Source organism: Podarcis gaigeae, assembly GCF_964106915.1.
Source record: "Podarcis gaigeae genome assembly, chromosome: 1".
Lineage (NCBI taxonomy): Eukaryota > Metazoa > Chordata > Lepidosauria > Squamata > Lacertidae > Podarcis > Podarcis gaigeae.
In genome coordinates this window covers 99,729,331-99,753,458 of record NC_139678.1, presented here as the reverse complement: position 1 = coordinate 99,753,458, position 24,128 = coordinate 99,729,331, and positions in this window count along the sequence as shown.

Below are 24,128 nucleotides of genomic sequence, written 5' to 3'. Positions count from 1 at the left end.
ATACATCCCAGAGCTAAGTTTCAGTGTTCAGTGTTCATGCTACTAACAGTTCACTAATTCCTAACAAATTGACTTGAACACTTTTGCTAGATCCATTGTCAAACTAGCAACCACCCTCTTCAATCAATATCTTAGAACTTCATCCATGGAGAAATGGGAGTTTGGGCAGAGCATGAGCTTACATGTTTCCTCGGGAGCTGTTATTCTAGCATACAGCTTTGCCAACACAGCTTTTATAATCACAAGATTTCCGACCACAGCTGAGTTTTCACTCAGGTCCACATATGCAAATAAGAAACTGAAAGTGACATTCAGTGATAGTTACAGAAAGTTGTTATTGTTGCCATGTAGTTGAGCTCTATATAAGCTGGTTGGCTGAACCCTTCAGCCCAGTTCTGTTCTGGCCTGTGAATAAACAAGAGCTGTTTGAAGAATCGCTGTGTCGTCTGATATGTTCATCCATAGTTTTTTCTGAAGCATTCAGTCTCACAACTGGTGTAATGTGTGTAGGAGAACTAAAGTATGAAACATGGAGTTGCAAATTACATTTGGAAGACCTTTTTATTCTACACTGTTTTTAATTTATATTTATTCTGGGGATTTGCTGCTGCTTCTTTTTTTAAAAAAACAACAACTATTTACTGCAGCTTGTTTATAATTTGTATATTATTTTATCTGTTTTTAGATTTTTTAAATATAGTCTTATAGCATTATTTGAATGGTTTTAAGATAGTGCCTTGGAAGGACTAACCATGAAAGGCATCAAAAATACAGAAAGTAAGATAAGAAATAAATACAGATTTACATTCCCAATTTTTCTATAGAATGTGAATCTGGTCTTAGCTGTTGTTTTTTAAGTAGTTCCAGTGATCAGATGATATAGAAGAACAGAAAATTTTAAAAAAATTGAAGCAAGCCCCAAACAACAATAAAAAGACATTTCTGCTGATTTCTAGTCTCTTTTTGTCTTTGACAACAGTTGTGTTAGAGAGCAGGTTTAGTTGAAGGATGGAGGCTTCCTCAAAGCTAGTCAGTAAGCTTCACAGGTGAGCATGGATTTGAATTTGAGTGCTGCTGCTGAGAGAAAATTATCCTTGCATATGACTGTGTAATGCTTGGTTTGTGACAAATTGCTTTGTGTCACCTAACCTACACAACCTGTGCTAACAGAGACTGGCCTTATTAGTGTGTGTCAGTGAAGTGCCTAGTAAGGCTGGTTATGAAGTGATTGTAGGAGCTTTATCCTCATTACAGTAATAATAATATCACTAATAATATTTGCATACAAGGTTAATAAGCAACTACAGATCAAGCATCAGAGAACAAGAATATTTCAGCTAAAGAGCTGCAGTCTTGAACACAAGCAGTTCCGAGCATACTTTTGTGGGGGGTTTCAGTCAAAATAATAATGCATTTTTGATGTGTAATAACTGTAGGGACTAACAACCTCAGTTGTAAATTTATAGATAGACAGAAAGCAAAGTAATGCATCACTTCCCTTGAATTCTCTTGCAGGAGAAAGACAATTTTAAAAAAATCTTTTCTATTTCCTCTTGCCTTGGAACTCATTCTGTTTTTCACCATGCTTCTGAAGCAGAAGGTATGGTTTCAGCTTCATCAGAGACTCCATTTTTAACTCGACTATGTATTTTGTAACCAAAAAGTAGAATTTGCTTACTTCTGGAATCAAGCATAAGACTCTACATAAGTAAAAAGGCTACTTTTGTGTGGCTCTTTTATTACCACAGCCTGGAGAAATATGAAAAGGTTATAAAGCCTAGTCTCAAAGTTTCCACTTTGATGCTGCAACGGATGGTGTTTTAAACTCTGCTAAGCAAATTAAGTCTAAATGCTAAACTGATTACTTTAAATGTTCTGCTCAGGCATGTAAGTAACAGCGATGATAAATGGTAAAATAATATATCCTATCTGGGCAACTTTGAATTCTATCCCACTTTCTGGTAGCTTCCATTACAAGGGCTTATGCTCCATCCCTTTGTTTTCTACTTAAAAGAGACTCTTATTTCCTTAATAAATCCACACTCCTTCCTCTAGACTATTAGGATTAAAGTGTACCCTTGAATATCCTCTAGAAGTGTGTTATGGGTGAGTTCAGTCACCCACTTTCTGCTGTGCTTTTGAGACATTCAGAAGCGCTTAGAACCAATGGGAAAGTCCCATAGTTATATGATAGTGCATTTCCCTTGCATTCCAAAGGTCTTAGGTTAAGTCCCCTGGATCTCCAGTTAGGACTGGGACCTTGCCCCAAATTCTGTGGAGTAAGTGTAGACAACACTGAGCCAGATGGACCAATGGCCTGACTCAGTATAATGCAGCTTCCTATGTTCCTAATGAGAACCTTCAAAGTAAGAAGTGAAAGGAAAGACTGTCTTATCCAATCCCCTGAATTCTCAGCATAAGTGGAAGGGCCACAAATAACAACAGGCAATCAAAACCGAAAATTGTGGTCTCCTGCAACATAGTCGAATGGTTTTTTCATTGTGCGGTGCTTGTAAACTTAATGAATTTTTGCCCTGAACTTTAAAAAGGCACAACTGGTCTGTTAAATGAAACAAAAGCTGCATGTTTAATTAGTTTAATTATTTGATGAGTTTCAATATCGGAAAAGTAACGGCCTTGAAAATCTCAACATACATTTCCAGCGCTGAGTGCCATTAAGCTTTACTCAAGTGGTTTGACTGCAATTGAAAGGTTATAAAGTCAAGCCCAACCATCCCTAGTAGAATGAGAATTACACATTAGTTCAAGAATAAGATTTTTTTTTTTTTTTGGAGGCAAAGGTATCAGTCCAACAAATTCAATACATACTTAAGAAAAATTAGCAGAATGGCAATTAGGTAGTGTTGGAATGAGACAGACCATCTGAATGATAATAAGACCCATAAAGCAAGTCCTGTGTTTAAAAAGAAACACAAAAATGCAGATTGCAATGTATTCCCTGTCACACTGAACAGTGAGCTTAACAATGAACTTTCCCCCACCCTACTGCCCATTGGAGGGCAACTGAGGTGCGTTCCTCTCAGCCCTCTCCTCACCTCTTCCCAGTGTCAATCAGCCAAGAAGCTAGGAAGCAGCCAGGCTGTACATATGTGAGCTAAAGGAGTAGCCTACATCAGCAGGCTTTACACTCCAAAGGAATATTATTAGTCACTGAGGACCCAGTGCTCTTCAGCCTACTTGGAGGGCTGAGTGAGAATTGAAATCTGTTCCTTCAGATCAGAGGGTACCAAGGCAATCATGTAGAGAAGTTGCACAATGCCCCCAAACAATATTTTTTTGTAATGAGGCCACTACGTAAGGTTCTGAGATCACACGAAAGGTCAGGAGGATTCAGAACCCATTACCTAGGATCAGGGACAATGAAACAAACATGTAGCGGGGTCACGACTAACACCAAGTTAACATTTAATGGAAGCATACCAAAATAGCTCTTTGGAAGGGAATCCTAAATGAGGCAGGACTTAGTGGAAACAGGGTGGGACACCTGTCACTTTTTTTGTTTGAGGACTGGTATGTCCTCTCTTCTTTTCCGGTTGGTCAGATTAAGGGCTGCATTTGGTCCCCAGGTCTGGGACGCGGGTGGCGCTGTGGGTAAAAGCCTCAGCGCCTAGGGCTTGCCGATCGAAAGGTTGGCGGTTCGAATCCCCGCAGCGGGGTGCGCTCCCGTTGCTCGGTCCCAGCGCCTGCCAACCTAGCAGTTCGAAAGCACCCTCGGGTGCAAGTAGATAAATAGGGACCGCTTTCTAGCGGGAAGGTAAACGGCGTTTCCGTGTGCAGCTCTGGCTTGCCAGAGCAGCGATGTCACGCTGGCCACGTGACCCGGAAGTGTCTTCGGACAGCGCTGGCCCCTGGCCTCTTGAGTGAGATGGGCGCACAACCCCAGAGTCTGGCAAGACTGGCCCGTACGGGCAGGGGTACCTTTACCTTTACCTTTACCTTGGTCCCCAGGTCTAAGGCTTTTATATATTTTTTAGTTGGTGAGTCTTTTCCCCATGGCATGAAGCTGAGTTCAAGGGCTTGGAAAGGAAGCCCTATGACTTCAGATGTACTTGGGTCATTTGAAAAGTCAGAGTCTACTTTATAGAGAAGAGAAGTATCAAGGGGTCATTATTGTGGCTTTGTTATTATTGAGCACCAGGGTATGAGTAACTGGGTATTCGTTTCATCGTTCGAGGAGGACATCCCAGGACATCCAACACTGCATTGTAAAGTGGTACCTCTACTTATGTTCACCTCTGGTTACATATCCTTTGGCACACATGCGCGGCAAACCTGGAAGTATTTTTCCGGGTTTCGCTGTGCGTGTGTGCGTAGAAGCGCTAAACTGCACGCATGTGCAGAAGCGGCATCTCCGGATAAGCACACCTTGGGATCCGACTGGAGCTCTGGAATGGATCCCGTGTGCAACCAGAGGTACCACTGTACTACACATGTGGAGCAACAGATCTGCATCCTATTTTCTATCTGTTAATTGTACATGTGTTAAGTCAAAGATGTGAAGGAGAGTCACAAAGTTGAGTTTTCAATGCAGCAACAAGATGGAAATAATTTGCATACATTTTCTTTGCCAGTGCATGATGAGTATCAACATGAGAAGAATCTTAAGACCATTTCTCACTATAACTTCACTTGGGCTAACAGGATGTCAGGGGTGCTAACTCTCCAGATATTAACAAATGTAAGCCAGAAGGCATGGTAGCTCACACTTGGAAGAAATGAAGAAATTGAAATACTAGAGACAGTGGCATATGGAACACAGATGGGGAACATGGTAACAGTATCATAACCTGAGCCTGAAATATAAGCAGCTAAATTTGGAACCTGTTATGGTAGCGCAAAAGTAGTACAAATATGGAGCTACATTCTGTTATATACATTAGATGTGAAAATGAGCTTTTTTGGAAGCTTGGTGTATTCATTGACTGTCCAGTCTGTACACAGAATTCCTGCTAACATTTCAACCCCATTGCATTTCAGACATCTCTGTCCTCACACATTCAGAGAAATGAATGGGCAATTAGTTGTCTCAGCCATTTTGTCATTCATTGATTCATCTTATAAAGTCATCTGGTTTTTCTCCATATTTCCAAAAGGTTGCAGGGCAAACCAGTGTGGGCAGGAGGAAATCTTTGCATTGATTAAACTTCTTCCCACTTCAGGATATTCTTAGCAGCTAAATCTGCCTTTATTTAAACAAAAACAAAATGGATGAGGAAGGCATAAAGAATAAAATGATGAATAGTTTCCAATGTCACTCCTACTCTGAGCAGACCTGTTTAACTCAATGGACTTAAATAACTTAAACCTACTGGCTTCACTGGGTCTATTCTGAGCACGACTTAGTTGGATCTTACCCAGTAGTCTGAAAAAAGGGCTAGATATGCTTCACAATTTCATATTCCTCTCTTGGATCCTGACCATCACACAGACTGCAAACAATAATACATGTTGGCTACAATTCATTTACTTCAGGGGCCTGTACACTTAACTCTCCATTGGATTGCAGTCTTTAAGCAGAAAACTAAATCCCACCTCTTAAAATGACTTTCAAAGTGCTCCTATGCATGCCTACTCAGAAGAATGTCCCACTGAATTCTGTCAGACTTGATCTGAGGTAAAGTATATAGTATTGTAGCCTTGGAAGCCCTTAAAACACCAAGGCTGCAATCCTAACTCTGGGTAGTAAGTCTCACTGAATTCAGTACAGCTGACTTCTGAGACATGGCTAGGATTGTGCTGAAAGTTGTTGTATGGACAAATAGATGCTGTAACAGGTAGTTACAGTTTGCTTAAAACCCAGAAAAATAAAGTGGGAGATGGAAATGTTTTCAAAACTTCTTCCACCTTAATGATTTAATATGTGATTACCATTTAACACTGCTGGAATGTTGTTTATTTGTCTCTATTCATCGTTATATAAAGAATGAAGGGTTATATAAACTAGAAACCTGTAATATACAGAGATGTCAATGTAATTAATTATATTGCATAAATCCATTACATTTTATATAGCTGTCTTTTCAGTCTAGAGAGCTGTGTTTGCCTTTAACACTTCATCACCCTATATGACTCTTTTTAAGCATCAAAGATCTGATATACTTGCTGCTACTGCTTCTTCTTCCTCTATTACAATATTATTGATGCATAATTTAGTGACTGATGATCTCCAAGGCATTTGTTGATGATAAGTAAAAGGGCAACTTTGTTCTCCATAGAATCATTGCTTTTCATCTCTTTATTCATTGTATTATCAAAACCACAATGTTAGGCCACAATTCTGTGCATATTTGGAATAAACCCGATTGTATATACTTGGCATTAGTACAACTGAACTGAGCTGGACTTATTCTCTCTTTTTTTAAAATTTTTCCATTCTTACCAGGTTTCCAGTGAATTTAAGCATTTTTTAAATAAAAAATTCCTCATGAACATTTTTTAGCATGTTAGTGTAAATTTCTCCCAGTAAACACATTTTTTTATGCAGTTTTGACTAATGTACACATTTTCCCCATGCATTTTCTTAAAATATAATGCATTGTTGTATGCAGATTTTTGTAATGTATTCATTTGGGCATACATTTACCCCCCTAACGTGCATTTTTGCCAAAAAGAATAAAAAAGTTACAATTTTTTCATTGAGGCGGAGTCTCCAGATCTCGAGCGGTCCCCCCATCATGTGGAATAATGACTCAAGACAACGTGCTATGGGATTAAATTGGCCACAACTTTATTAAATTTCAAATGTGGGTAGACCTTGGCTCAGGCATTGGGCGTTCTCCCTCCCCAGTCCCCAGCCGGGGACCTAGGGAGCATCAGGGTTATCCAGTGTTTGTGTGGGGGATGGGCCAGCTCTGGAGAACATATGTTCAAGCAGAGATAGCTGCCCCTGTTACGCCGCCACCACAGGGGAGAGCAATGACGACCTTTCGGCGTACGGTCAAAGCCTCCCTTCAGAAACCCCTTTAATGGGGAACCCTGGTATCGCCGCTGCAAAGAGGAAGATGGACAAAAGGATTTCGCCCAAGGCCTGATACCGCCAAAGTTGTGACGTTTTGCTACGGGAAAGGCAAAACCTGCCAATGCAGGGAAATTCCTTTCCAGCCCTTTGACAGCGACCTTAACGTAGCAGCGCCTGCATACCTGTGAAGAAAAGTTAACCTGCAAAACCTATGAAGAAAAGTTAACCTGCAAAATAATGCATTGACTGAGGGTGGGTAGGGTGGGAGAAGCTCTGGAGCCAAGTGAGGATTCCCAGGTAAGATCCTCCCTCTATTGTGTGGGCAGGTAATCCCGCCCCTACCTGGCCTGGTCTCCTTGGCAACGCTTCCCCCAGGTGGGATTGGACAACTGACTGAGGTAGGCGGAGACCTCCAGGTATCCCACCTGAGGGAAGGCAAAACCAAGCCTATGCTGATGAAGGCGCTCCAGATCCAGGGGCTGCGCGCGTCCATGCAAAGGTCGCCCCCTGTTTTATGCGGGGAGCGGTCATTGCAAAAATTGGATAAGTGAGAATTTTGAAGGCTGGTTGTGTTTCAGTTGTCTGTTTCATTAAGTGCAAATTAGATAAATCAGCTTGAAATGTGAACTGAATCAAACTTTTTCCACAGCTGTACTAAGTGAATATAGTTATGTCATTTCCAGATAAGGATGGGCAAACCTATAATTTTCGGTTTGTCTTATTTCTTATTTTTCCAATTTTAAATTCAGTTATCCACATGTCCATATCAATGATTTATCATGTCCTCATCATGGAGGGCATGTGTTGAGGTGAGATCACCAAGACTGAGCTCACCATTTGTGTGAGTTGGAGCATTTGGATAGCCACAACAACCCAATTGGGTCCCTCTGTTGCTGGGGTAATTCTGGCCAATGGGGTTGAGAGAATTTGCAGCCGGGGGACCTATTTATACCACTGCACGTTGCACTGAGCTTTCTCTTAGTGCCTCGTGGAACGGATCACCCTCCCTATATTTAGGGTCCTGCTATGACCTTGCTATGCCATCGTGGGTCATCTCTTCTTGGGACAGGGGCCTGGTAGGAATTTTCCCATTTGGCTGATTGGCTGGTGCCACTTGGGTTTCGCCTGCCATGTAGCAAATTGTCACAACTTTGTAAGGTTTGGCGGTTAGGCATTGGTTCAAGGTGTGGTAAGGGGAGGTTGTCAGACCTGCCCCCCCAATGAGCGATAGGGTATTCCGTTAAAGGAATCCAGGGGCTCACCATGCCTTTGTTCGATCCCCTTCAAGGCGTTAGGGCCACGCCAGAGCCCCTGGGAGCATTTGAGGTGAGCTTGAGTCTGAGCCTGGTCCAATGCTCCCCCAGGATGCTTACCCTTACTGACGTCTTCCAGAGTCCAGTTGTCAGTGCTGCCCTGCCGGAGGTGTAGGTGCAGATAGTTGAACCAGTGCCTAAGCAAATCACTCACATTCTGTAATCAATAAAGTTGTGGCCAAAATTATGCCAATAACATTAAACTAATATTGGTGTCAACTGTGTCTTTCTTTGGAAGGTCTTGGGGGGTCTTCACATGCAAATATATATATGTAGTTCAAGGCCTTTGTTACACAATCCACACACAGTTCTTTGGAAAACAGAGAACACAGTAGCAAACATGTAGCTTCAAGGTCTGTTTTAACAAAGCTTTAGCATTATATTGAACTTGGGAAAGGAAGGTAAAATTACCCAGCACAGAGAGACTTGCTTTAGTTAATGGGGGTAGTGTACTGTTTTACTGGTCTCCAAAGTTCAAGTTTCAAGTGAGCTGAAGTACCCATAATAATGATTTGGTAACCTGGTTACTGCAAATAAATTGCAGGCCACCTTATACTTTTTTACTGCTAGTTAAAGAAATGGCTGTACATCTTTAAAAACTACTCATAGGCTTGTCAACCCTTTACACTAAAAAAAAAATCAGCTTGCTTCAAGGCCCCTTCCATCTACCAGCATTTGTTCTTGTAACAATGTTCTCCTATCGCTGCATTGACTCTTGACACACACTTGGCCGTGTCTTACATTTCTGGCAACACTGATCTGCCTAGGTGACAGCAAATCATCCCCGAAATACAGTTCCACAATTCACTTTAGAAGAGCATCATGCTTGAACAAAACCATAAAGTTGGAAAGGTTCGTTTAGCACTGATAATTTAAAGTTGTGATGTTCTTGGGAGTTGAAAATGTTTTTAAAATGTCATCCATTTCGTGTTTTGTTTCATTTTGTTAAGTAAATGCTCTTTTGTCAGTAGGATATATAAAAGAGGACAACAGAAACTTTTGGGAAAGGTGTCGATTCAACTGCAAGTGATACAAAATAAAATGGCTGTAGTTTAGAAGTTATAATGAGATGAGTTCCTGATCCAAGGTCCATAGATCAATTAAATTATTTTTTTATCCACTTCTTGGCATAGAAATAAAAATTACTTTTATTCCTACAATGCTTCTGTTGAATATTACCGAAATATAAGTGTAGAGAAATCCCTGCGTAATGTTGTGGCATTATCTTATTTTTATCCTGTATATTCACCATGGTTAGCTGAATGATAAATGTGCCTTACTAAAAATAGATGCTTTGCTTAGCAGTTTGATATAATTATTAGCTTCAGTTTTAGTTGCCTTCTTTAAATAAGCAGGTATAGTTAATGTCAGTGCCAACTGTTTCACTTCTGTAACATACCTATGTGGTTTGTCCATGATGTGAAATCCATGGTACCATAATTGCCAACTCTGCTTCATTCCTGTTAAACTACAGGGCCAACCTATGGAAAATCAAACACATTTGTGGTGAATATCATTAATCTGATTTGAGCCCTGAGTCTTGCTCAACTGACACGAAAACAAGATTGGATCAATGAGATCTCCTGATTATGTTTTATAATCAGGTTATTTCATGGTTGGTTATCTCATGCTCTCTGACATAGCTTTCACATGGTATTATAGCCTGCATCTAGAATTTTAGTAATGAATGGTATGATTGGGCGAAACAAAGCATTGAGTTTATCAAAGAAGTCCCACTGTGTTCAATGAGGATTACTACATAGTAAGTGTGTTTTGGACTGTAGCCTAATGCTATATACCAGTGCTCGCTTTCCTGGGAGTAAACTCCACTACATGCAGTAAAACTCATTTCTGTGTAAACATGTGTTAGATAATCTCCAATATAGGGGCCTAAAAACGGGTTTGGTTGGACTGGGATTGTAACCTCCAAGAAAGTTTATTTGATACCCAGTACTGAAGAAAGCTCAATGTTTCTGCAGTTTACCATAGGTTTCCAGAGAGAAAGACTTCTCATTCCGAAAAATGTTTGAGAGAAGTGTGCATTTTTTATTTTATTTTTTGGTTGACTTGTTAAAACCTTTTTAGTATACGAAGCTCAACATGCCACCAGAGACCAGAAAATATGGATTAGTTACCACTTAATAAACTTTAACCACTCTTTTATACTCTCAATCAGCATGGTTAAGGATTCGGAAAGCAATGGATTAATTAATGTTTGAGAGGGGAGGCAGATAGGAACTGACATGTGGTAGATTTTTGAGATAAAACTGATCTGGAATATGGCTTTAAGTATGTGGCCCGGGAGAGGCAATGCTCTCCAAAATTAAATATGTTTGTTAGTGACTGATAGCAAACAAGACCTTTATTGCCCTTTAAACAGAATGTCATCCTAGTGTCCTGGGCAATGCATCAGGCAGAATAGAAGTCTTGTCATTCACACACAGCACACAACACTGTTTTCAAAAAGAGAGAGGTAGAGACATTTGCATTCTCCTCTTTCTCAAATTACCAGTTTTTAATTCACTCATTCATATATGTTAAACTCTTATTATGTGGCTTTCCAGAATCAAAACCAACAATGCAAAACAATTTCCCAATCAGCCCACTGAGGTAAATGGTGGGTCTCGTGAGTTGTAAATGAGCTGAATTGTTAATAAAATCTATTTTGCCCCGACTGGAAAGTACTTGTTACAGTTCTAACCCCTGGCCTCCTCCAAGTCCTTTCCCTTAGCTCATACACTGCTGCTGTTCTCTTTTGTTAACTTGTGGCATTGATGTCTTGCCAACACCTCACCAAGAGATGCCTGCAAAGTGTCCGATAAACACTGAGCTGTATGGTATCCAAAGGGGCATTTGCTCTCAGACAGGAGACTGGGGAGTCTATTCTATTACTCTTCCTGTAAACAAAACAAAACAAAAAAATGCTTTTATCTCATGGCTGTTATCAAAGCAGAAAGCAATTAGTTTCTGTATGAGCCAGAGTTGAGTTAAATATTTATACTCTCCTGTATGTATTAATAGAATTCAAAAATAACTTAGCGTTATTTGTATGTAGGTAGTCATTTGTGAACTTGTTCCATTTTTTTAAAAAAATTATACTTGGGAGAACCTCCCCCCCCCCTCAAAAAAATAGGCTCCACCTGCTCTATAAATTTAAAGCAGTGACACACAACTTTAAACAGTTGTGGCTGAGAGTTGATCAGATCCTCACTCCCCTCTCAGAGTTATAATTGTCAATCAATTCTTCTTCCCAGAGAATTCTGGGAGCCGTAGCTCTTTGAACTATGACTTACTTTGCCAGTGAAACTATATAGTTAAGCTCATTTCATGCCCCTGGATGCCTGGGCAGTGGCAATCAAAAATTTTGCAGCAGTGCCTATACAGTGGTACCTCAGGTTACAGACGCTTCAGGTTGCAGACACTTTAGGTTAGACTCCGCTAACCCAGAAATAGTACCTCGGGTTAAGAACTTTGCTTCAGGATGAGAACAGAAATTGCACAGCGGTGGCGTGGTGGCAGTGGCAGGAGGCCCCATTAGCTAAAGTGGTGCTTCAGGTTAAGAACAGTTTCAGGTTAAGAACAGACCTCCAGAATGAATTAAGTTCTTAACCCGAGGTACCACTGTACATATTGCCCTAGACTAGGGGTAGGGGAATTTTAGCCCTCCAGATGTTGCTGGACTCCAGCTCCCATCCAGTCCTACAATATCTGGAGGGCCACAAGGTCCCTACCCTTACTGTATTGTTCATCCTTTCAAACGCCCAACTCCAAAGTGCCATTTCACTGAATGACGAGCTTGAGCCTGCAAGAGTGGCGTATTCATTCTATCACTCTGTTAAATACTCTCAAGATCTGTTGACTGCTGTTCAGTGTCCTTTGATATTGGGTATCGTTTGATATTCCAGTGCATTTGCTTCTTAGCCTCACTGGGCATAACCATCTCACTATGAACCACCATGGATTCAAGTGGAAAATCTGAATGACCAGAGGACACTGTTACTGATTGGGGAATGAGCAGCAGTAGCCATAAAGGCCCATTCTAGTAACAGTAATTCAATATGTTTCACTAGTACTGGCAACAATAGTTAGGGGTTTCAGCTACTACAACTACTCATCATCCGCTTTGCACATTTACTAAATGCAGAGCAAGAACAGCAGCTATTGGATTCAAACAGGGATACTTGCAGTCAGTGGCGAAGGAAGCCTCTCTGGCACCTGCGGCGGGGTGCCAAGGGGCAGGGCAAATCACCCAGCACACACACGCGGCGCCCGTAAGGATGGCGCTCGAGCGGCAGCCCATACGGACGATGCTTGAGTGGCAGCCCATATGGGCTCTGCATGCGCACCCTCGGCTGCTCTACATCGGGGGGGGGGAGACAGCGGGCCATCTTGTCACCACTTCAGGGGGCACCTGGGGCGGACCGCCCCCACCCTCCCTTCGTATGCCCCTGCTTACAGTATATACATGGATATCAGTGGGACTTCAGTTAATCATGACTAAGCTGTACATTGATTTCAGTGGGTCTACTCTACGCATGATTAAGTTTGGATCCAAGTTCTGCATATTAATAGTAGAAAGTTAATGCTATTAGTAGCAGTAGCAACAGTAAGAAGAGAACTTTACATCACTAGTTGCAGCATAGGGTCACAGAGAATTTCTTGCTTTCATATCCTGCTTATAAGCTCCATAGATATGTCTTACTGGTATCAGGAAGAAACCAAATGGCAGACTAGATGGACTTTGGTCTTTACAAACAAGACTTTTCTGGTTTTCTTATGTAAGCTGCACAAAGAAGGATGTTGTTTGACTTGGATACCAACTCTGAACAATAACACGCCAATAAAATGAGCAGCAGTGGATTAGTTATTTACTGCAAAGCAATAGATACTCCCCCCTCCTATGACTGTGTTTAAATAGGTCAAATGAAAACTACTAAACTACTATCAGTTGCAGTAGATGGCATTTTTCCTCTGTAAGAATCTGATTTAGATCCTGTGCAATTTAATTGCATGTTTTTAACAGCATGCATAAATATTTTAAATAGTGTATTGATTGAAATGAGATGAACAAAAGGGTTAACAGGCCTTCTTCTGCCCCCTCCCCCCCGGCAACTCATTTCTTAAATATCTGGAATTTTAACTTTTCCCCCTAACTGGAATTTAGATACATGCCACTTGGAGGCACTCTTCTCCTATTCTAGATGGCAATTTATGCTACAAGTCCTTTATGCGTTGATACTCCCGTTTTAAAACTTTTTTCTTTCCAAATAATCACTTGGGGATGGGTAATTAACACTGGTTTGCATAGTTAAACTTTGACATTATACATATTTATTACCTTGTAATTTTGGATGGAGTAAACAGTCCCGTATACTTCTAATAAAAAGACCTTAATTCCCTGGCGGGAATGATGAGAAAATGTTGTCAAGAATGCAACATTTGTTTCAAGGAAGTGGGCTGAAATGGCTTTGCTAGCTGAAACCTACCAGAAATTACTCTCACTAGAAATGTGGTGCGTTTTATCACTTCAGATCGGTATACACAATTTATATTCTATACGTGATCACAAGCAGACGGAGAAGTCTTTACAGTATAATTAGGGATAACTGGATGTTCCTGTCCTGATTATTGCTGCCTGGATTGGCTCTGTCCCACATTCTGTCTTCCTTGCCTTCCAGTTTGACTAGGAGAACCTTACCAATTAATTTCAGAACAGTTTTCAGGTCCCCCACCCTTTACAGATTGCCTTTGCACACTAGTGCACATACAGAGAGATTAAAGCACCCATACCAAAAATAGTGATTTCATGATCATAACCCATTTCATAAATCATATTATCTGCTTGCATTCATTGCTAACATGTACCAGGGGGGAAGAATGCTGGTAGAAAACTGTTACAAACTGTGTGCGCATAGGTATCTGAACAAACATCAGAAATCTGATATGGGAAAATCTGATATGCTAAACAACCATTCAGAACTCTAGTACCTGGGGCAGGGGAGATTTCTATATGCATTTTTAATAATGCATTTTGTATGTAAGTTGAAACTTGAGATACAGAACTTTAAAATCAGGTTCAGTGTCAACAAGCAGAATTGTGAGGCAGCTGTTGGGACCTTGTGCCCCTCCACCAAAATACAAAAACATACATAAGAGTCACAAACTTGGTTCCTATGGTGCTCATGGGTCCCAGGTGGTTGATCTTTGTGGAAAAAATGATTCAGCATCCATGTCTTTCAGATATTTGAAGATGTTCATTATATCACTTCTTAATTATCTCTCCCCCAGCCTAACGATACTAAAATACTCCACCCTTTCCTCATGGAAGTTGGTCTCCAGACCCCTAAACATATTTGTCATGCCGCTCCAGACATGTTCCTGTTAACATCCTTCTTAAACTATGGTGCTTAGAACTGGACAAAGAACTCCAAGTGAGGTCTGACCACAGTAGAATAGTGTGGTGCCATTACTTCTCATGATATGGTTGCTATACTCAGGCACGTTCAACAGGTAGATCGTGATCTACCCGGAAATCACTGGTAGAGCACTGGCTCCCCTCCAAAGAAGCTCAACAACTTTGGTTCCCCTAAAAAAAGCTCAACAAATTTTGACCTGAACCCCCCAGTTTTTAACTCTGTAAGTAGAGAGTAGATTGCAGTCTCTCGGGAGTTGGCCACCCCTGCTATACGTCATCCAGCTCTATCAAGTTCACTATGGTCTACACCGGCCTTTCTCAACCTTGGGTCTCCAGATGTTATTGGGTGACAACTCCCATCGTCTCCAGCCATCAGGATCAGTGGCCATGGGTGATGGAAGTTGTAATCCAACAACATCTGGGGACCCAAGATTAAGAAAGGCCAGTCTACACTGGCAGGCAACATTTCTCCAGGGTTTCGGGTGGAGGCCTTCCACAACCTAACCTGGGGATGCCAGAAATGGCTCATGGAACATTTTCTTTCAAAGCATGAGCTCAAACTTTGGGCTTCAGCTCTTCCCAGTGCCAAGCAGTTTTTAGCCACCATCTTCATATCTGACAATGCCCTGAGAGATGAGCTATTCTGGAGAACTGTGTAGAAAAAAAAATACTGCTACCATTTGCTATCCCGGAGGGTAGAGTAACGCCCACAAATTGACCTTTGCTATGGGCCCTGTTTAGAATATGTCTTTATTTCTAACCATAATTTTATTTTAATTGAAGACTAACACATAAAAGAAAGGTGCACCTTTTAAAAAGTTTTGTGTGTGCTTATGCATACTGAAATGTTAATTTTAAAAGTGATGCACTGCTGAATATTACAGGTTCAGTACTTCCTAAAGCTGTGAATAATGAGAAAAGCATATTTGGAGCAAATAGTAAACTCAGTGTTGTGGCTAGAATCCAAAGAACCACAAAAATAGTTTTGAGTTTTCACACACCTTGTGAACAACTGCACCCTGCCCCCAAATCCCACACAGCAAACACTTTTGCATCTGACAGGGATTTCAGAAGCAGCTGATAATATGGCAGGTTATTGGCTGTTCACACCAGAAATCTTTGGAAATCTTTTGGGGCTGACCTACCATAAAGCAGTCAGGTTGATCACCTCAGGAAGCATATCCTGGGGATGGGAAACAGTGCTGGGCTGTTGAAGGACAGAACTGTATGTGCCATGTGACCTGCCCTGTGCCTCCTAAGCTAACAGAAATAGTGGGTGACACTGCCCTCTCAATAGTGCTGATTCAAGTGCCTGCCTGGTTGGGTTCTGAACCTGAAATGGATATTGGTGGTAATGAGATCTTACCTTTTGCCTCAGACAGCAGAATGCCTCGGACTAGCTCCACCCTGGATCATGCCTAAGTCGCTCTTTTGATACTTACCCCGATGATCACATTTCTCTTTATAAATTGTTTAAAGAGTTCAAGAGTGTTGGCCAGTGTTAGAAATACTCAGAGTAGACCCATTGAAATCAGTGGACTTAAGTGAAATCCACTGATTTCAATGCTTCTAGATTAAAACCCTTAATACTTATGCCAAATTCCTTCCATCGAGACAACTTTGCAGGAAGCCAAGCCTTTTCCTAGGCTAAATATAATTTTGCACATATGCAAAAATTCACTTAAGGTTTTCAGATTCCGAAGAGTGAAAAGGATAAAACCTTTCTTTGGAATTTAGATTTTGTAGGATACTTTAAAAGATTTGAAACTCAAGTGCTGCTTCACAGATCTGTAGCAGCAGCTTTTGGCGACCATTGGAGACAGAATGTTGGACTGGACGGTACATTGGCCTGAGTAAGGAAGACTATTTCCTCTCTCATTCTTAAACTTAATTGTGTAAACAAAACAAAGTGGCTTGCTTCCCAGAACCTTAGTTTGTAGTTGTCCTTTGAGAGACATACAAACAAAACAGAGCATCAGCTCAAGTTGAGTGTTGAAAACGAAAGAAACACTAATTGCAGCAGAGATTGCCAGTCATTCTCTTGCAGTTCTGTTCCACCTAAAGAAAACTATACCCATGGACTATTAACATTCTTCCACCTGCAATAACATTTTCAGTTAGACGTGCTATAATAACTTCAGGTAGATCAGACCCAGACAACATGTAACCAACTAAGTCAAATTGCAGCATGCTGGTCATGTATGGCAACTTCCTATTTTTGCCTTTTGATGTAGGCAGAAAGAGCAGGAGGTTTATTAAGCCCTCAGCAGGACACCGTGCATGGCTGGGGGAGAGTTCTAATTTAGTTTAGATGGTTTCCAAGTTGTGCAACCTTGACTGGTTCAAGAATAGGAAGGGCTGTAGCTCAGTGGCTAAGGATCAGTCTTGCATGCAAAAGGATTGGGGTTCAATCCCAGGCATCCTGGACAACTGTTCCCAGTCAGTGTAGACATCTTTGAACTAGATGCATCAATGGTCTGACTTGTTATAATGCAGCTTTCCATGTTGCTAACCATGATTTCCCAATGATTTCAGAGCCGGGTGAGGGGATACCCAAAAATCATGGCACAAATTCCTAAAATATATTTTTATAGTGAAAAATAATTTGTACGATCTGACAAATTGCAAACATATCCAACAGAATTTAATTTTGTTCAGTCAAGCTTTCTCGACCATATAAGCAACATACTTTTATTTGGCTATTGCTTCCTTTGCAAAAAAGGGTCAGTATATGAACTATGCTTGTGGTTCATCCTTGCTGGTGTCTGATAGGCACCTTTGCTTAGAGGTATGGAAAAGCAGTACTTACTACAGCATACAAGGTGCTGGTGCTTTGAAAACCTACCTGCTGCTATTGTTGATGCTGCAGACCAGAATCAAGACTTTAGAAATGAATGAGGAAGGGAGAATCAGTAAAGCTAAGGCAGTAGTGACGGCAATACAAGATCCACGAGGGGCTTTGTGTGTGTGGGTGTCCTCTTATAATCTGCAATTGAAGCACACATAAACTTGATTGGATATTAATCAGCAAGGTCTTTGTGGATGGTTAAAGCTTCATCAATGCATATCGATTGGGCATTTTTAATGCTAACCAAGACATGCATTATTCAGAGTGTGAGCAAGCAAGAGTCTGCAAGGAGATGAGTGCCCATGAAGCTTTGCTATTTTATTTACTGTAACCAGTTTAAATTGTAGCCTAGCTTTTGTATAATACAACATCCTTTGCAACAGCAATCTGTCTAAGACCTGAAATGCCTTAGAAGGGCTGTTGGAACAAACTGCAGTTGCAGAACAAACCTTCACTCAGTGAAATCTTGCTGACATTGAGGAGCTGAGTGCTGCAATGCTGCTTCTGTTAAGATGACACAAATGCTGAAATGCACACCATCTTTTGCCATATAAGAACTGATTGATCACTGACTGATGCCTTCAATTAGCATGGATGTTGTGTTTCATGTTAAAGCATTTTGAAGCAACTTCCCATCGCCTTTAAAATGTATGCTGTCATCCTAGGAGAAAAAGTGTATTTTACAGATGATTGACAATACACTGCTGTCAATTATTGTTTATATATGGTATGTTTTTTTTGGTTCTGTAGCACATCATTTCTTTTGGATGTATACATTTTATATCAATATAATATCCCACTGTTATTTCCTAGCTCATTGGCATTTCTGGTCTATAGACCTGATGGTATTTCATACTAGTATTAGTATTGATGTACATATTCCAGAATGCTTATGGTTATTACTATTATTAGTCTGAGAGCACAGTTTATTTCAGGTGCATGGATTTCATGCTGAAACAGGAACTGTTTTCCTGTAGTCAATATGACTGAAAGTGGAGCAAAACAGTAAGCAGAAGAAAAATGACTTCAGTTTAAAAGTTTTGAGCTCTTTTACTACACAATATAGAAATTATTGTTATTATATTATGTTATATTATATTATAATGTTGCTTGGTTATGAAAATGTGGTATGAAAGCAATGGAGGTCTTGTAATTTGAGATATACTAAAAAGATCATAGGCTGCTTCCCTAAAGGGAAATATCGTCCACCAAAAAATAAATTGCATTTGATTGGCTGAATTTGAATGTATTAATAGCCCTGTTCAGCTGACTGTGTGAAGTCAAGACATATAGTGCATAGAGGGACCTGGACAAGCTGATTGCACCCCCACCCACTCCACCTTCCCAACCACCCTGCATTGAGTGGGAAGACTGGGAGATTTTGCAGTCAAACCTAACAATGTCTGTCATTGCTAGTTAGTAAATTAAGGGGTTAAGGACCACAGAGCTGTAAATTTCTAGAGCAGTCTCAGCTAGGCCATGCCCCCCTTACCTTCAGGGAAAGAAGAAGAAAGGCTTGTTTCCTGTTCTTTCCTCTCTTTGAACCATGTTACTGACCAGACACATGAGGCTGCACCTCCTGAGCACCAGACTTCATGCTTGAAACTAACTTTTGTATTATTGTACTCAATACCTGTATTGACTTTGCTTAGTATTGAATGATGCAATTACTGTAAGTAAAGCATTTAAACTTACTTGAGTTTTTAGTCTATTCACTGTGAGAGGACTAGAGGTGGGGAGCACATTGTGAGTGCTTAATGCTGGGATATTTAAATGTCTAATAACCTTTATTTCCCACACTTTGCAAATGCTGCATATATTTCAGTTTTAAACTCTGCTGGGGGCTCTTTTGGCTAGAGAGAGTCAACCCCCCCCCCCACTTTTTAAATTCAGGCAGTTAGCTGTTTGTTCTTTTCCAGTTTCCCACACATGTGGAACTTCAGGATTAATTGGTATTGCCCAGTTATTTCCCACTGAAGGGAGTTTGTAAGTGTGTTCAGCTGAATCTGTTTAGAAGATTCCTGTAATGGAGAACCCTGTATTATCAGGGCTTCCAGTCACAGGGAGCCTTCTAAGTGTGTTCAGCCACACACACACACACACACACACACACACACACGAAGGCAGGGATTCCAAAACAACTGAATGAGGACTGAGTATGCTCAGTGGTTATGGAAGATATGAACACAGGAAGCTCCCTTATACAGAGTTGGACCAATGGTCCATATAGCTCAATATTTTCTATATGAACTAGCAGTAGATCTTTAGTATTTCAGGCAAGGGTCTCTTCTAGCCCTACCTGGAGATTCTGGGAGCTTTTACAGACAAGACAGATGCCCTACCATTGAGATACAGCCACTTCTGTATCATGGAATGCTGGCTGAGTGTTGGTGTAGGGAAATGAATGGAGAAGATCAATGAAATGGAGTGGTTGGAATCCTGAGTGGGCGTTCTCCACACTGCAACATCCCACTGTAACAACTCTCCTCTTCCCCTTGCTTTGCTTTTTGCCAGAATGCCACCAATGTAATTTAAACCTAAATGTTTCCCTAGATGTTCAGTAATGGGCCTCTTCAAAACGAAACTTAAATATTAAGGATCAGCAAAGTTTTGGTAATTGTACAAATACCCTTGTTTCTAGTACATGCACTTGAAATATTCAGAGTCAGTGGAGAGAAGGCACAGCAGGATTGTTATAACCCTGTGCTATTCATCTTTTAAATGATACATTTTTTGTCCCTTTTATGAAGTATTTGCCATATCAAACGTTTCATAGTTCCATGAAGGGTCTCTTTGATTTCTCTCCCTTAGGAATTTTTAAGTACAGTATAGTGCTCCTTTAGAAGAAGGCTTCCTGTTACAATTATAAATAAGCTGCTCGAGACTAAGGACTGTTCCTCATTGGCTGCTGATGCCTAAAAAATGGGTCTACTCCACTTTCATATTAAACTGAAAGAACCTGCTAAAACCTTTTTGACCTCAAAGTGGCTTGACTAAGATAAGATTCCTTTGTATATTATTGTGAGAGAAACCTATATATTTGGGCTTCATATTCTTGGAAAAAGGTACCTGTAATGAGTGTAATCAACTGGCACTCTTCAAAAGAACTGAGCACCATCATTTCTGTCTTTTTGGAAACAATAACATATTATTTTATTAGTCAGAGCATGAGCTTCCTGCCTCTGGGTCATGGCACTATCCCATAAGATCACCATTCAGTGTTCTCGCCTTCAGTCCTATCAAGATCATCATCTCTTTTCAGGACATTTTCAATCTCTTTGGCACCTCAACTTTTGGCTCATAGGTCCCCGGCTTTTCATTTGTTGACATACTTTCTCTGCTGCAAATCACCCCCAATCCCATTTGCTCTGTGCTGCATTTCTTCTTCTTTTTTTGTCATGTTGGGCAACATCTAAGTCTATATTTACTAGCCTCACTCTGTTCCAACATTTATTCACACTTTCAACTGCAATTGGTTTACTATAGGGGTGGCCCTGTTAGTATTTTGCAGCAAAAAAGCAAAAAAGAGTTTTCTGGCACCTTAAAGAAAAAGTTAATGAAGTAGCTAATGGCCCATCACAAAGCAAACTATGGCAGCAATACTAACCATGCATTCTAAGATTAAGTCCCATGGAATTCAGTTGGGCTTACTCCCAAAGAACTGAGGTAAAGACTGCAGCCTAGCTTTCATGATTTTACAGTTCTGTAAACTCCTGTATCTTTTCCCTCTTACTCAGGCATAAGGGAAGAACAGTTCATATTTTGCTATTTGTGTCTTGGATTGTATGAATTCCTTTGGACATATCATGCATTTTACAGGCACTCTAATGCCACTTACATAAGTCCTTTTCGTAATGTGACATGTAAATTTATAAATGTGTGTTTTATGCAGAAAATAGCCCTGTGTGTTCCTCTGCTCAAGCTAATTTATGTTTCAAATGTTTGTAGAAAGCATTAATTTGTGTTTAACAGTTTGAAATCCGCAGGCTTTAATTGAGGTGCACAGATAAAGTCAACAGATCTCAAAAGATAGAACAATTCCATCTGAAGAGAACAGTAATGAATGATACATTGGTTTTTAAATTCATAAAAGAAAGCTGATTAAGGCTACAATCATAACCCCATTGATTAGGATTACAGTTTTAGTAATCTCAACCCTCAGCCTTTATAGAGGGAGAAGTCAGGCTAACTACAAGATACACAAATTGTCAGTGAGATTATTGAAGTGTTAACAGTCTGTGCTGTGAGGCAATAAAGGTCCGTACTAATGTCACTGCAACCACATAGTCCCAGAAGCTGTGGGGACCACCCTTGTGTTGGAATCCTCGTTGAAAAATCAATGCAGAATATTTATTTAGAGGAAGAAGTAGAAAAAACTAAATTGGGAGTTTTACATTTTGAATAAGTACTTTTCACCATTTCAGTTGAGAAATTTGGGTGATATGGCTTTAAAAAAAAACCCTAAGGGTACATGATCCATTTTGGAGTGGGAAGGCTGTTTTTTGTATTTTCATCAAAATTCATTCTGAGGGTTTTCAATGTGACTGAATGTAAATCTGCAAAATATTTTGATTTCCCAAACGTGGGGCTACTTTATCATTAAACAACAACATCCCAATGGCCTTAAGGGGAAAAAAACCCCTTTAAAAAACCATTCCAAAGGAAGGGATGAAGGTTGATAGTAGCCAATAGAATTGTGCAGAGTAGCTCTGATAAAAGGTGACAAAATAGTTCCCCCCTGATTTTGTCAAGTTGCAATGAGGGAGCACCATGATACATATATTGAAAAAGAAATGTCATTGTCCTGGGAAATTACCATAATCCAACAGAATAGCAAAATCTTAATAAAAAGGCAAATTTAGCTCGATTCTAACAGATGATTAACATTTTGATTGGATTGCACCGTGGAAAGAATTATCTTTGCAATTCAGGATCATTTCAAAGTTTAATAATCTGCATTTTGCAGCCGCATGAAATACCAGCAGTTTTTTTTATATCAGAACCAAAAGTAATCAGAGCTTCATAAAGACAGTACAGTAGCCACCTGTCCTGTGTTAGAGAGGCACCCCTCGTTTCCTTACTTAATACCCTGGAACCGATATCCCAAAATGGAGCTATTAAAAAGCATTTGATATTATGTTTGGTAATATAATCATGCATGTATGCCTTTAATGTCCTACATTGTTACACTATGAATTTAACCTTGTTGGTGGGTGTTTCTAAAATGAAAAGAAAAGAAAAAGTTCTATGAATTGCCAACTGTTCTCTTTTGTTTTCTTAAAAGAAAGTGTTGATTCCAAGCAACAGAAGGGCTATGCATAGCTGGATAAACAAGGATTCTAATTCAATATATGGAGCAAAGGATCTGGTATTTGGCTCATGTCAATGGCATTTAAAGGGAAGTTTTGAAGTTGGTGTAAGTTTCCAAATGCTCACTCTTCGAATAGGCTTGCTTAATGCTTAAAATGTTCAATTTATGAAAATAACCTTGACAGCATTAAGCAATTTTCGTGAAGTATTTTTTTAGAAGATTTCGGATATGTAGCTGCTGTTGCTTTGTAAATGAATGCTGCGTTCAGAATGATGGATGCTAGCCAACTGAGTCATACTCAGAGTGGATCCACTGAAATCACGAATAAGAGTCCCATTGATTTCAGTAGGTCTATTCTGTGTTTGATAGTCAGCTTCCACTGGATATATGAGAAGGTGACCTCATGGAGACAGTTTTGGTATAGTTGTGAGGATGCTCTCAGCTGGTCATGATCATAAAAGGCTTCATAAAAGATAGAGCATTTTTAAACATTAAACTCCAGCCTTTTAGCATGTCTTGCACTATTTATATGACCATTTGATTATTATCCAGGCAGAAGAAAAAGTGGGAGAGAGGTACTTGTAATATGAAGGAGACTTCTGGTTATCATAGGTTTTACACCTGCCTTATAAACCAATTAAAGGGCTAACTTCTTTAAGCCACTCATGTGAAAATGTCCAAAGGAGATTCTGAAGGAGATTCTGATTTATGTACAGCTCAAGACATTGAAAAGTAAACTAAATAATATTTTGACTACACGTAAAAAAAAACGACACTTTTTACTAGAATAGTTAGGTTATGGAAGAAATTCCAAAATCCTTCCTAAACATTATTATATATCAACCTACATGACCTGCACGCTCTTCATCCCACCTGCTTAACTTCCTATTGCACACAAGTTGGCAGACTAGGCGAATGCAAAACATACAAATGAATGTCAGTATGAAATCCTGCAACATATAGAGTGGCAGTGGTGATTGTGTGTTTGTTTCTGAGTGAACTAATTGGGTGCACAGTTTACATCAATATAAAGGATATTTATCCTCTCGAATGCAACATCAGGAAACTAAATTACGGCAGTCTAAATAATCTTTTTATCCTGGAACATTACAAAACTAATGAGAGGTTGTACATTGTATAACAAAACATTGTGGATGTTTCCCAGGCAAGATGAGTATTATTGTTTATTGTGTCTTCTACCTATGATACACTAGAAAACTAACTTACTCCATGCATGTGATTTGCATGATGTCTAAAGGAAG